The sequence below is a fragment of the Lutjanus erythropterus genome, chromosome 11, assembly GCF_056507025.1.
Source record: "Lutjanus erythropterus isolate fLutEry1 chromosome 11, fLutEry1.hap2, whole genome shotgun sequence".
Taxonomy (NCBI): domain Eukaryota; kingdom Metazoa; phylum Chordata; class Actinopteri; order Lutjaniformes; family Lutjanidae; genus Lutjanus; species Lutjanus erythropterus.
This window is the reverse complement of record NC_139327.1, coordinates 25733085-25746127: the sequence shown is the minus strand read 5'-3', so window position 1 is coordinate 25746127 and position 13043 is coordinate 25733085. Positions and strand designations below refer to the sequence as shown.

Genomic DNA, 13043 nt, shown 5'->3' with positions numbered 1-13043 from the left:
AAAGCAATCCCAAAATTCATGGGATTGCCCAAGTATCTGCTCAGCCCTCACAGTATGTTACTTTAGAGAAAATGTTTATATTGATATATGTATTGTATGTTGCAGAATAACGTAAAAGTAATGAGATATAAAATATAAAAGCCGATGAACACTAACAATGACGACAAATGGTTTGACAATGAAGGTAAAAACCTCAGATTAAGGAATGTATGAAACCAAAAACATAGAGACGCAGACGACCACAATATAGACCATCTCTGTGATGAAATGTTAAAACAGTATAAAAACAGACTAAGGAGAAAAAGGGACCAGCATGTTAGAAACCAGCTACCTGCTATTGAGGAATCCATAAAAACAAACCACTTCTTGGGAAAATTGGAACGCTGTAAACAAACAAAAACACGAGGGCCCATTCAAAATGGAGATGGTCGAATAAACCACTTCTCCAATCTCTTCGGCCCAACAGAGAAAAATAAACAGCAATAACACATACAAGATAAACAAAAAAAAAGTTTAGAGTCTGAAGCAAAAGACTACCAGTGCCACCAGACACTCCAATTACACTAAAGAAAATACAGGACAACATCAAGTCACCTGAAACCAGGGAGACTGTGGTGTTGATGGCGTCTTAAAAAAAACAAATAAAGTTCATTCTTAGCTCCGAGGTCTTCCCTGATTGTTGGAGCAGCCAGTGGAGTCAAAGTCAACCCCAATAACTACAGTTACGGGGAACCTCAGCAAAATCCCAAGTTGGCTTTCTTCCAAATTATTAGACCATATCTTCACCCTCAGCACCCTAATTGACAACCAAATAAACAAAAGCAAATGATTCTCCTGCTTCAGTGACTTTGAGAGAATATAAGTACACCGTATGTGGAGAGTCATTTCAGGGGACCGTGGTGGTCTGGAGGGGAGAGGCAGCATGTCCTACATGGATTCTGAAGGCTCCATTGTTCTTTGTCCAAACATCCTCAAGTAACAAATGCTGCTATTTTTGAACTGAAATTTCACCCAGAGCAGCAGCTACAGCGGCAGCGCGCTCTGCGTTTCAGGGTTTCTCTTATTCCTGCCGTTTACTGAATTCAAGAGTGTGAGCGATAATCTGAAACATGTCTGCTATGTTTTTAAAAAAGGTGGATCAACAACAAAAAAAAACAGCTATGAAGCTGCAATTATTAGTCAATTAATCAATTTAGTCTTTTTTTTTTTTAAACAAGAATGTCAAACATTTCCAGCTTCTTATATTTGAGGATTTGCTGCTTTTCTTTGTCATTTATGACGGTAAACTAAGAGTATTTGGTTGAAGAAACGATTTGAAGACATCACTTTTGGCAATTGCGATAAGCATTTTTTTTACTATTTTTTGACATTTTAGACTAATTAAGTTGATTAATTGATTAATAGTTTAATTGTAAAAAAATAATTGGCAGATTAATTGATAATAAAAAAAAGGCATTAGTAGTTCTATCTGTCATTGAACAGTCGTAGAGTTGGTGGTTAGATGTCCAGCTCTAACCACATGTTCACATGTCAAAGTGCTCTTGAGCGGGACACTGAACCTCACACAGAATGAATGTTGTTTTTGATACAAAATCCCAATATTCTTGATCAAATACCTCAATACAGATCAATATTGTGACTAGAGGGCCAATGCTTGTACCAATATTAGGGAGAATATAAAGAAAAAAATAAATCTAGTATTGACATATGACAGCTGATATTGTTTATATATATATATATATATATATATATATATATATATATATATATATATATATATATGTATATATATGTGGGCAGTTTTTAAAGAAAAAATACATATATTTATGTCATGTGAAATCTGATTTTTCACTGAACTGCACTGTAAATGTGTCCTTTGGTGTGACACAAAACAATTAGAAAAATCTTGTACAAATAATAGAGATTTACCTTCATTGTTAGACATTTGTTTTCTTGTACTGTTATGAAATTACACTATTACACTAACACTATTTTTTCAATAAATTTGATCAAACTTTGCTGTTCAAAATTATACAAATTAAAGATAAGTTATGAGTATGAGTATCTCCTCTAATGCAATACTTGACTGTTTTTTTCCAAGACATTTTGACAAATGATGCTATAATGCTGCTCATAAGGTATTATGGTCTTTAAATGAAAGTTTTCATATCAACACATAATGGACAATATATAAACTGATAATCATTACAGACCATTATAACAGTGATACGCCAACTTCGGCTGATATTATCAACCAACCGATATGTAGGATAAACAAAATAAAGAAAAAATAACCTGACCCGGGAACAAAACAAACAAATGACAAGAAAATAAACATAACAAGATACACATATAACAAAGACAGGGAAGGACAACTGTGGGGATATAAGAGATGCAACAAAGGCAGCAAATGTAAGTGAGACAGACACATGACACAGTGAGATTTCTGACAAATAAGTGATGTGGATATAATGAGGAAAGAGGAATAATAGAACAACTAGAACAGTTCAGAAAAAAACATCACTTTACTGTAAAGCAGCCTTTAAAACCAGGAAAAGACAATACTCATGTCATATCACTGAAAAACATCCTAAATTTAATATCATATCTAGCCTCATATCACAATATTGATCTAACATTGATATACTGCAGCCTTATTTGTACAAACCTCCTTCCAGCTGAATATAATATAATGGTTTCATGCACTGACACATGGAGAGATCTGTTGTGGAGCAAAATACCAGACTGTAATGCAGCCACAAAAGATGGTGTGTTTCAGCGTCTTTCACACCTCCTGTCTTAAACACCATGGTTGCACAAAACTCCACAAGGGAGCTGTGCTAGAAATGAATATTTAAAGGAAAGCACCCCGTGTGTCTCCAGCTGTGTGATATGCTGGATGACACAGGCTACATACTGTGTATAAAAAAACAAACAACAAAAACAAAAACACAGACTCTAGACAACAAGGGGTCTAACAGGAGTTCTAATATTATATATTCTATATTATAACATTTTTATTTTTGTTTAGGTTTTGTATGTAGTTGAAGTAACACCTATTTGAGTCAATTTAAGCATTCTGAGTAGTTTGTTAAGATGTTATTTCATGTTGCAAAATGCAGATATTACTTTTTCAGAACCTGTTGGTTTATGTTAGAGAGTTTCATTTTTGCTCTTGTTTATAGTTTTTACCATTAATGAGGTTAAATTTCTTGTATTTTTGGTGGTTGTCCTTTATGTTGAATGTCATTTAGTGTAGAGCTATCGAGGAGAGCGCTCATCCCACACATCTCGTCACAATATTTTCTGCCATTCTTCACAATCATTTGGCTACCCCAAGAATTTATCTCGCGATCCCCTTCGGGGTCCCAAGCCCCAGGTTGAGGACCACTGCTTTTCAGCGTCACCTGAGTTATCGCTACATATTCTCTGGGGACCACGAACGTCTGCTCAAAATTTCACGGCAATCCATCAATCGTTGTTGACATATTTCAGTCCGAACCAAATTAAAAAATATATAAAAAAGTGCCAATACAATTCTATTATGTGGTACAAATGTTTTTTGTTTTTTTTTTTTCGTGAGAAAAAACAAAACACTGTTGGCAATAAAACACCTTCAACACATTAGCTGTGAACAAAAACAAAAGCTCCAGCTGGCAGAGATATATGGGTCAATACATATATCCAGGAGCTTCTATTTAATATTGTCAGAAAGACAAATGCAGAAGCAGTGTGTCTTTTTTTTTCTTCTCCATCTTGGGAAACACTTAATCCATAATAGCCTTAATGGATTAATGGGTCTTAATGACTGGCCAATCACATTCTTCCCTGTACATCTCTCATGACACGTGTGCAGTATCACGTCTTCTGTATCAAATGTATATCATCACACCTTTATTTTGAAGACCCCCTCCTCTGAAAATCACGTTTTTAACCCTCTCAACATGTCCATGTGGTGCTTTTCATGTGTTAAAAGACATATCGGGAGCAAAATAAGCAGTAAATGCCACGTCTGAGCATTTTTCGCTTTGAAACTGCGGGCTGGGGACTATTTGCATATTTATGAACCCTTGAATACTAAATGAAGGCAAGGTGTAGAGATAAATGTATGCAATTTTAACAAGGTCTCTGAACTTATTTTGCAAAAAAAGAAAATATATATCTGACTCAATTTAGTATTTCTCTATTACTTCTTGCTGAGCATTTTATATTGTTAAAAACATGACTGGAGGTGGACTTTAAAGAACTTAATACTTAATTTACACGATGAGGCGCAGTGTGTGTTTTGTTGCTCATATGTGTCACTGGCCGAACACACCAAGCACTTTAATCTAATTAATTAACAAGCACAAAGCACCATGAATTCAAACACTTCTGTCTGTAAATGCAGTTAGCACAGTAACTTGTGGCTCTACCATCTAAATTATGCTAACACGATGCAGTGTCTGTCACCAGCTCCGTGTGGCAATACTTCAAAAGATTCAACAATGAAGATACGAGGTGTGCACTGCGCTCTGAACGAGGGGACGGATCAGCTGGACTGAGGATCAACAAGTGGTTTTCTGCCACATTTTGAATCTAAAATTCCAAGTAGAAGCCCACAGCGTGCAGGAACACTCAGTTAATACTTTTTCTACAACTCTTCTGTGTGAAATTCTGGCAGAAATGGCTGCATATGACTGCTTCACCTTCAACAGCTGGCTGCAGAAGAATGTGCCTGTCAGTGAAGAAAGACGGTGAAAAGCTCCTGAGGAATCCATCTGAAATCTCACACCAAGCGAGTGAGAGCTTTACTTTTTCACTTTGAGTCATCGCTGGCTTTATTAGACCTACTAAAGCTACCATTGCAGCGTGCACGTTGAGAGCCTTCACAGCAGATTCCTCTGAACGTGAACAGAATATGGAATCTGTCTCAGCTCAATATCCGGACTCCGAAAACGCTAAACTACTTGCTTTAATGAATTTCATTAGTTTATAACACGAAGCTACTCAGACAGACAGTGACAGATTACAGGCAATTAACTCGGTATTTCATCCTCCCAGCTGAAGCCAAGTTCAAGCTGAATGTTTATATTACGTTCATTATAATGATTAATGTTGAAATTGTGTTCTCAATAATTATTAATACCATGAGATACACTAAGGTGATCAGGCTTTGAAGCCACATATTTCCTTCTTGCATATTCATTCATTGTCCATAACCGCAACCTATGGGCAATTTAGAGTTATCAATTAACCTGTTATGCTGCATGTCTTTGGACTGTGGGAGGAAGCCGGAGTACCTGGATAGAACCCGCACGGACACGAGGAGAACGTGCAAACTCCGCACAGAAAGGCCAGGCCATGAACCAGCCGGCTGGGGGATTCGAACTCAGGACCTTCTCGCTGTGAGGCGGCAGTGAACCACCATGCCGCCCTCCTTCTTGCATATGTTTGCCTGAAATATATCCAATGTGTTTTTACGGTAGCTGAAATTATACCTTTAAAACTAGCGCTTCTGTTTCCAGGATAGAAAATGTCTAATGTTGAGGAAAAATATTTGGCTGAATCCTACTCCTCACCACATCACATCATCTAACTTTTGCACACTTTTGCCCCCCACCCAATGTTCAACCTAACTCAGTGCCTATGGACATATTGTACTGTAAAAATGGAACATGTATAATAACAAACACAAATGGATTATAATATTAACTTATGATAGCTTGTGCATGTTCTACAAGCACTGTCACTGGAAAATTCAGCACATAAATTCAGAACTGTATCCCATAACACATATTTTGGGAAATTACTCACTCAAAATGCAGTCAAATATCATGAATTTATGATTCTTGAAGGCACGTAAGCGTGCCAATACAATGCTGTTTTACAGACACAATGCTGCCTGGAGGCATGTCATTAACTTGCCTTTAGTGCAAATATCAATACCACCTTGGCTATGAATTTGTTTTTCTTGCAGCTTTTGTTATTTGTTACGCTCCCTCCGCTTATCGGTTTTCAGAAAATACATTTGTACCCTTCATGAGTAGGTTTCAAGAGAAGTGGCGAAGGCTGCAGACATCATGTGATCACAGCTCAGAGTGTCACAGCCGGCAGCTGATTCTCTGGAGATACGCTGGATTTATTTGCGGGTCGGCTGCCCCGCACAATTCACCATCCACGGAGTCTGTACCGTCAGGCGGAGTAGCTCATGACAGAAAGACAAAGGTGAGACTGCGAAGTATCAGAAGTGATGCTTGCTGACACCATCTGCAGTTCTCCGTTAATTTTAGCTGACGTGAGGCATCAGAGGAGAGCACAGAGACAGATGGCGAGACGGGGAGTGAAACTATGTCTGAGTGCAAATTGTTTTCTCACATTATTTTGGGTCTGTGTGTGTGTGTATAGGCACTCAGCTGGGGTTGTGAGATCATCAGATTGAGTGATGACAATGTCAGGCTGACAGCCTGCCTACACACACACACACACACACACACACACACACACACACACACACACACACACACACACAACTGAGAGAACGTAACATGTGAAAACATTATGTTCGTGAAAACGTACATACTCTGACATGTACTAAATACATAAAGTAAAACGTGAGCCTCTGACTATGAGCTGTTTCTGTGCAAAGCTAAGCTGAGTCTTTGCTTCATCTTGTTATGTCTTTTATGTTTTGTTGCGTCTTTTACACCTTGGTACATCTTTTATATTGTTTTTGTCTTATGTAGTTTATGTTGTTTACACCTTATTAGATCTTTTGCATTGTTTTCATCTCTTTATGTCCTTTACCTCGTTTTCTTTTTGTCACATCTTTTACATCAGTTTCGTCTTGTGATGTCTTTTTATGTCTTTCATGCCGTTTTTGTCTTGTTATGACTTTAACATAATTTTTGTCCTGTTACACTGTTGTCGTCTTGCTATGCCTTGTTACATCTTTTAAATCATTTTCATCTTGTTGTTTTCGTCTTTTTACATCGTTTTCATCTTGTTACATTTTCGTCTTATGTCTTTTATGCCAATTTTGTTTTGTTACGTCTTGTACATTTTTGTCTTACTGTCTTATCTTGTTACGTCTTATGCATTGTTTTTGTCTTGTTGTGTCTGTCGTGCGTGATATGCACTGATGGATACACAAAAGAGTCATCTCTTCTGTGTGTTATTGTTCCAGCCATTTAGCTAAACTCAGTCTTGATGTTGGGAAGGCAGCGCACGATGCAAAATTAAAACAATCAGTAATTCGTTAAATCTAAAGTTATGAGCCTGTTTTGAAAATGTAAGGAGTGGATATAAAAGTAAAAAGAAACACTAAAGTAGAGGAAAGTATACCTGAAAACTCTACTTAAATATAAGTATTTGTACATCGTTCCCACCTCCGCTCACAACACGTGTGTGGACACCTGATATTTCTCTCAACAAGGCAGGACGACTGTAAAATAGTGAAGATGACTGAAATTGTGTTTAACAGCTTAAATCTAATCAGCTGTAATCATTGAATGTCAGTCAGAAAAAGTCAAGATGTTTCATAAGAAGTAATCAGTTCAAATTCAAAGTATGCTCCTCGTTCACATGATAATTAGTATATGATTACAGCACAGTGATGGGAAGCAGCATCAGATTAAGACCTATGATTCATCGAACACATTAGACTGAAGAGACCTAAACTATGATTCACCTATCAAACATACCAACAACACATACAAGTTTCTATGTTTCCATGGTTTTGAATAGGAACGAGGACGGAGAGCTCAGTTTTGTCTGTGCTGGAAGCAGCCTGATGATAAGCTGTTTGTTACCGCTGTGTTTCTAAACTGATTCATCATATTTCTCAGAAGGCTCATGTTCTTGAAACAGACAAGACAGGACAATGTGTTCGTCTAGTCTGCTAAAGCAATATTGAGTCTTTTTCATTCAAAATTAGTTCTGACTGTGCTTGAGTTTTATCTGCAATATGCAATATAAATGTTTTCTTTTATTTGACACCTTTCCCTCTCAGTTTTGAAAAACTATGTAATGTTTTACATTGAAAGTTTTTCAAAGTTTTTCCAGTGTGTGATGCAAGAAATGGGCAGAAGTACTGAAATCAAAACACAAGACAACATAATAAAGGAGATATCTATACTGTAATAAGTCATAACATGACCATGATATGTCTGAGATTAAGGAAAAGTGCCAAATTGAAATATCTTGACAACAGTGTAACAGCTGCACCACAGTCCATAACTTGTATTATTGTTTGCCCATTTCAAGGGTTCAAACCCTGCCTTTTATTTGAGTTTTGTTTAGTCATGGTTGCTGACTTTCTTCCCCTTTACCTTGAATAAATAACAGATTTCTCTGGGTTTGAACACTGTTGGAAACATTTGGGATAATCTAAGTACACAACTCAACAAAACATGTAACAGTCTAGTGGCTTTTAGACATTTTAACGCAGAAATATTACACGTTATGGCTTTCAAAGCAGTGAATACTTATGCAAACATCTGTCAATAATTTAAATCAGTTTGAAGAGATCTGTTTTCACTTTGACATGCGTCTTTTTTTGTTGATCAAAGTTGCACTAAAACTTCTTTGATTCAATCTTATACAACGTGAAAACTTGCAGTACTTTTTGTGGCACTGCATACGTTACGTAATTCCAAGTTTAATCTTACAGTATAATATCCTCTGTTTGTCTTCTTTGTGTGTTTGTCTGTCTCTCTGTCTCACCAGTCTGTTTGTCCCTCCCTCACACACACTTCTGCTCCACAGTGGTGTCGAGGTCTAAGCCTCTAACACACACACACACACACACACACACACACACACACACGAAGAGCAGTCAGACACACACACACACACACACACACACAGAGGGACACCAGGTGGTGTTTGACTGCACGTGTTTTGTGCTCCCCGTCTCTTTCTCTCTTTCACTATCTCAGACATAATTCACGCCTCACATCTTCTCGCTGCAGTGCTCTCAGTCCAGATTATTAGATGTGATAAGGAATGTTATTAATGCCCGTGTGTGTTGGCTGAATGGAAAATGAATATGGGACTTCAAGGCTGCTTTCAGTACACCTGAAGACCTGCAGCGAGGTGCAAAATTAAATGGCATTCTTTATTGTTCTCTCACCATGGATGAGAGATAATAAAACCCTACTAGTGCTGGCTTCTAAATATCAATAGACTGTGTAGATTCATTGCCAAGGTCTCAGATTAAAAGGTTTTGAGTGTAGCTGCAATTAAATACCCGACAAATGCTGTGATAAGATAACATTTTGAATAATGAATCAACTTTCATCTGAATGCATTATTCTGCAGAGTTAATGGGTTTAAAGTCCCACATTATCACTGTTTTAGCCAGAGATTAGATTGGAGTGTCATCAATTAAGGAAAAGACTAGCTTGCTGTTAGTGTACTGTAAGGCCAAATGTCCATTAGACACCATTAAGAGAACAGACAGCTCACATTTCCTGACTGTAATTTCAGCGCTGATGACAGGAAGCTGTGCACACACAAAGAGGCAACAGCGTCACGAGGCTTAACAGTAGAAGACATAAAGAAAAATATCACAAATGTTTGATAAAAGATCTGAAAGTCAGACATATGTTCCAGATGAGGCTGTGAACATTTCTACATTTCAGGGAAATATGTTGTTGTCGTGCCTGGTTTGGTCAACACTGATGGTTTCTGTTATATTTCAGTATTTAGTTTGATTTAGGGCTGTAGCCAACCATCATTTTTATTGCTAATTAACCTATTACAGGACCAGGGTGCAGGATTTAGTGCCATCAAAGGCTGTGACGGTATGGGTTTTGTGACGTACACCCACAGGATGGCGGTTTACCACGACTGAAACTTTAGAAGAAACTTTAACGAGTAGCAAGTTGTCAGCGTGGCAGAAAAGTGTGCAGCACACGTTACATGTGTGTATGTTTCAGAAAAGTTTCACGTGTTGTTTCCCAACTGCTGGAAAAGTGACAATCCCGAAGGAATTTATCCAGAATATAAATTGACGTTTTCAAATTTCTTGTTTTGTCTGTAAAACAGTCCAAAACCCGAACATATTCAATTTACAATGAAAAGAAACAGAGAAAAACTGCAAATCCTCATTTTTGAGAAGATAAAACCATCAATGTTTGGCATTTTAGCTTGATAAATTCTTAATAACTGAAATGACTTATCATTTTAACCAAAGTTTGATTTGATATTGTTCAGAAAACACTCATTTGGGCTAAACAGAAGTGTTTAATTGTTTCTTAAACATTAAATCTCAATTATTCACTTCTGTGTGATAATAAACAGCAAATTAGCGCTGCACAATTTGTCCAAATATTATCTAAATCACAGAAGCTGCAATTCTTTGATAAAGGAAAAATGTGTGACACAACAGCATCATGATGAAGTACTGTTGTGATATCCTGGCTCGTTCTCCAGGTGTAAGAAAACACGTTTGTTTGGTGCAGACCCCAACAAATGTCACATCATCATGATTTTAATAGTTTTTTCAGTGAAAATGAAAAGTGCGATGCAAAAATGATCATTCCCACTCGTCACGACTCATATCAAAACACATGTAATTTCTTTCTCATATCATAGTTGCGTTGAGTTAGTCTGCCGTGTGTGATTTCTATCTTTTAATTTGTCGTTATCTGCGGTGAGACAGCACACGAGGCCTTTTCATGAGCACGTGGAATAACAACAGAACAGGCACCTCTATAAGCCATGTGGTACAGCAGCACTCAGTATCAGCTGTTGTTGACTATTAGCATAATTCATGGCCAAATTGTCCTCAGGGGACAGGGTCATTGAGTGCTTTTGCGTGTAAAGTGAAAAAACAACTCTTGAGATAATATTGACTGTGAACATTAGAGTGAAAAAAAAGCGGTCGGGGTCAAACAGCTGATCAATCAATTATGTTTCATTTCCTCCCCTAAACCCTCCTGGTAACAACCGGATGATGCTTTCGGGGGACGACTACAGTGTGGTACAAAACAGTCAACAGCGAGCCGGGAACATTTAGATGATGTTAAGTGGCGGAAGCAGCGCCAGAAGGGGAACAGTTCTCAGAAGTGAAAAACGTCGGGGACGGTCTGACTCAGGGTTCCAGCGAAGGGCCGAGCGTCAGTCAGCTCCGTTTCTCCACTGCAGGCCATTTCACAGGAAGCTGCTGCCATATATGGCTGTCACAGGCTATTGTGTCTGTAGCTACATTGCTCATACTGTGCTATGTTTCCATGGCAACCAAGACGAGTCAGTCTCTCTCTCTTTTTTTTCTCCACCCTCTGTCTCAGTCTCTTGTTTTCTATTTCTCTCTCCCTCTCTCTCTCTCTCTCACACACACACGCACGCACACACACACACACACACACACACACTAGCATACACCTTCACTCCAGACTGGCTTCAGATCAGGTAGCGTATGACTCATTCTCGTAACCTTTCTCCCAAAGTTTTCAAGCTAGCAGCATCCAGAACTTTCTTTGTTCACCCCAGCTGTTCCCGTCTCTCCCCTCTCTGCCTTGCCTTTTCCTCCACGGCCCAAAACAAAAACAAACATGTGAAAGGGATAGTTCGGATTGTTTGATGTGGGGTCGCATGAGGTACTTACTGATAGTCCGTGTGTTATCCACACTACATGCCAGCTGGCATACCTCCAGTTTGGAGAAGCGGAGAGGGAAGCTACGCAATGTATGGGGTCAGCAACAAAAAGGTATTTTAGCCTTTATTTAGAGTATATGCACTGCTTTTTCTTACAGTCAGACAGCCTTTTCTGACAGGAAACCAGTCTTACATAAGCCAAATATTGCTCTCTCCAAACCAACCAAACTCCGCAGACGAAATCAGTAATTTTAGGAAGTTGCTGGTCTACTCCTGCCTTGATTGGTTAGTTTGTTTGTGTTGTTGTGTGACTTCAGTGAATCCAAATTAACCATTTAAATCACAGAAGTCACATAATAACACAAACAAACTAACAGATGGAAGCAGGGGTAGGAGTTTGGTTGGTTTGGAGAGAGCGATATTTGGCTTATATAAGAGGAGTTTCCTGTCAGAACAGGCTGTCTGATGGCTTGATCTTTTTAGGTGAACCTAAAGTGGCCACGCTACTGACACAAAGTCACTGCAGTAACCTGGTTGCAACATAATGCTTACGATATGTGAGGTTGTAGTAACCTAGCAACCAAGTGAAACTCAAAAGTGTTGTTATTTTAAACTTTGACATTTCCAACACTTTTTGGAAATGTGACATTTAGCAAAGTTGAACAGTTTAAGAGAAACACAACCCTGGGAAACTTGGTAAATGCTCATATCTAGGGGCTTACGAGTGTCTGTCGCCCGTGCATATATTCATGTTCAGCTGCTGGGCTAAGGTAACGGCAAGGTAAGGCCCACCTGTCTTCAGTCCATCATCAATTTTTGGTGGGACTCCAGTGACAGTTCATTTTGTACATGTTAACAACAAGGCAGAAAATAATCATCTCACTTAATTACTTTGGCATGGCCCTTTCCAACCAACACCCCTTGTGTAGTTAAGTAAGCCCACCGCCAAGCCTGACAGCCATGCAGGACAGCCCATAAGGTAGACAGCATGCCACGACACCAGATGTTGTAAAAATACCACAGAATAATCATTACGTTGTTGCAACGTCATAAATTATATTTCAAAATTGCAACGTCACAGGCATATACTGTCTTTGTACGGTAAAATATATTTTGTGCTGACCATGTCCACAGCAGTATATTACTTAGTTTCTGTGCTGGTACCCCTCTCTGCTTCCCCAAACTGGGGGCGTGCCCACCGCAATCTACTGTAGACTATGGATATGTACCTCTTATAACCCCACTTCAAATAATTCAAACTATCCCTTTAACAACTTTGTTTGTTTTCATCCTCCAAAGCCACGTGGCAGTTATAAGGTAAAAAATACACGAGTCTGTGCATGTGTGTGTGTGTGTGTGTGTGTGTGTGTGTGTGTGTGTGTGTGTGTGTGTGCTTCAACAGCAGGTGGAGGGACTTGAGTCTGAGGAGTTTCTGTATGTTGCATCACCCATTGAATCATCCC

The 13043-nt window shown here is 38.6% G+C and overlaps 1 protein-coding gene across 2 annotated transcripts in view; it reads right to left on the bottom strand.

The window, feature by feature from the left end:
• Positions 1–13043, bottom strand: part of dclk1a (doublecortin-like kinase 1a) — an 85080-nt gene that overhangs the window by 34504 nt on the left and 37533 nt on the right. The gene's annotated exons all lie outside the window — the stretch shown is intronic.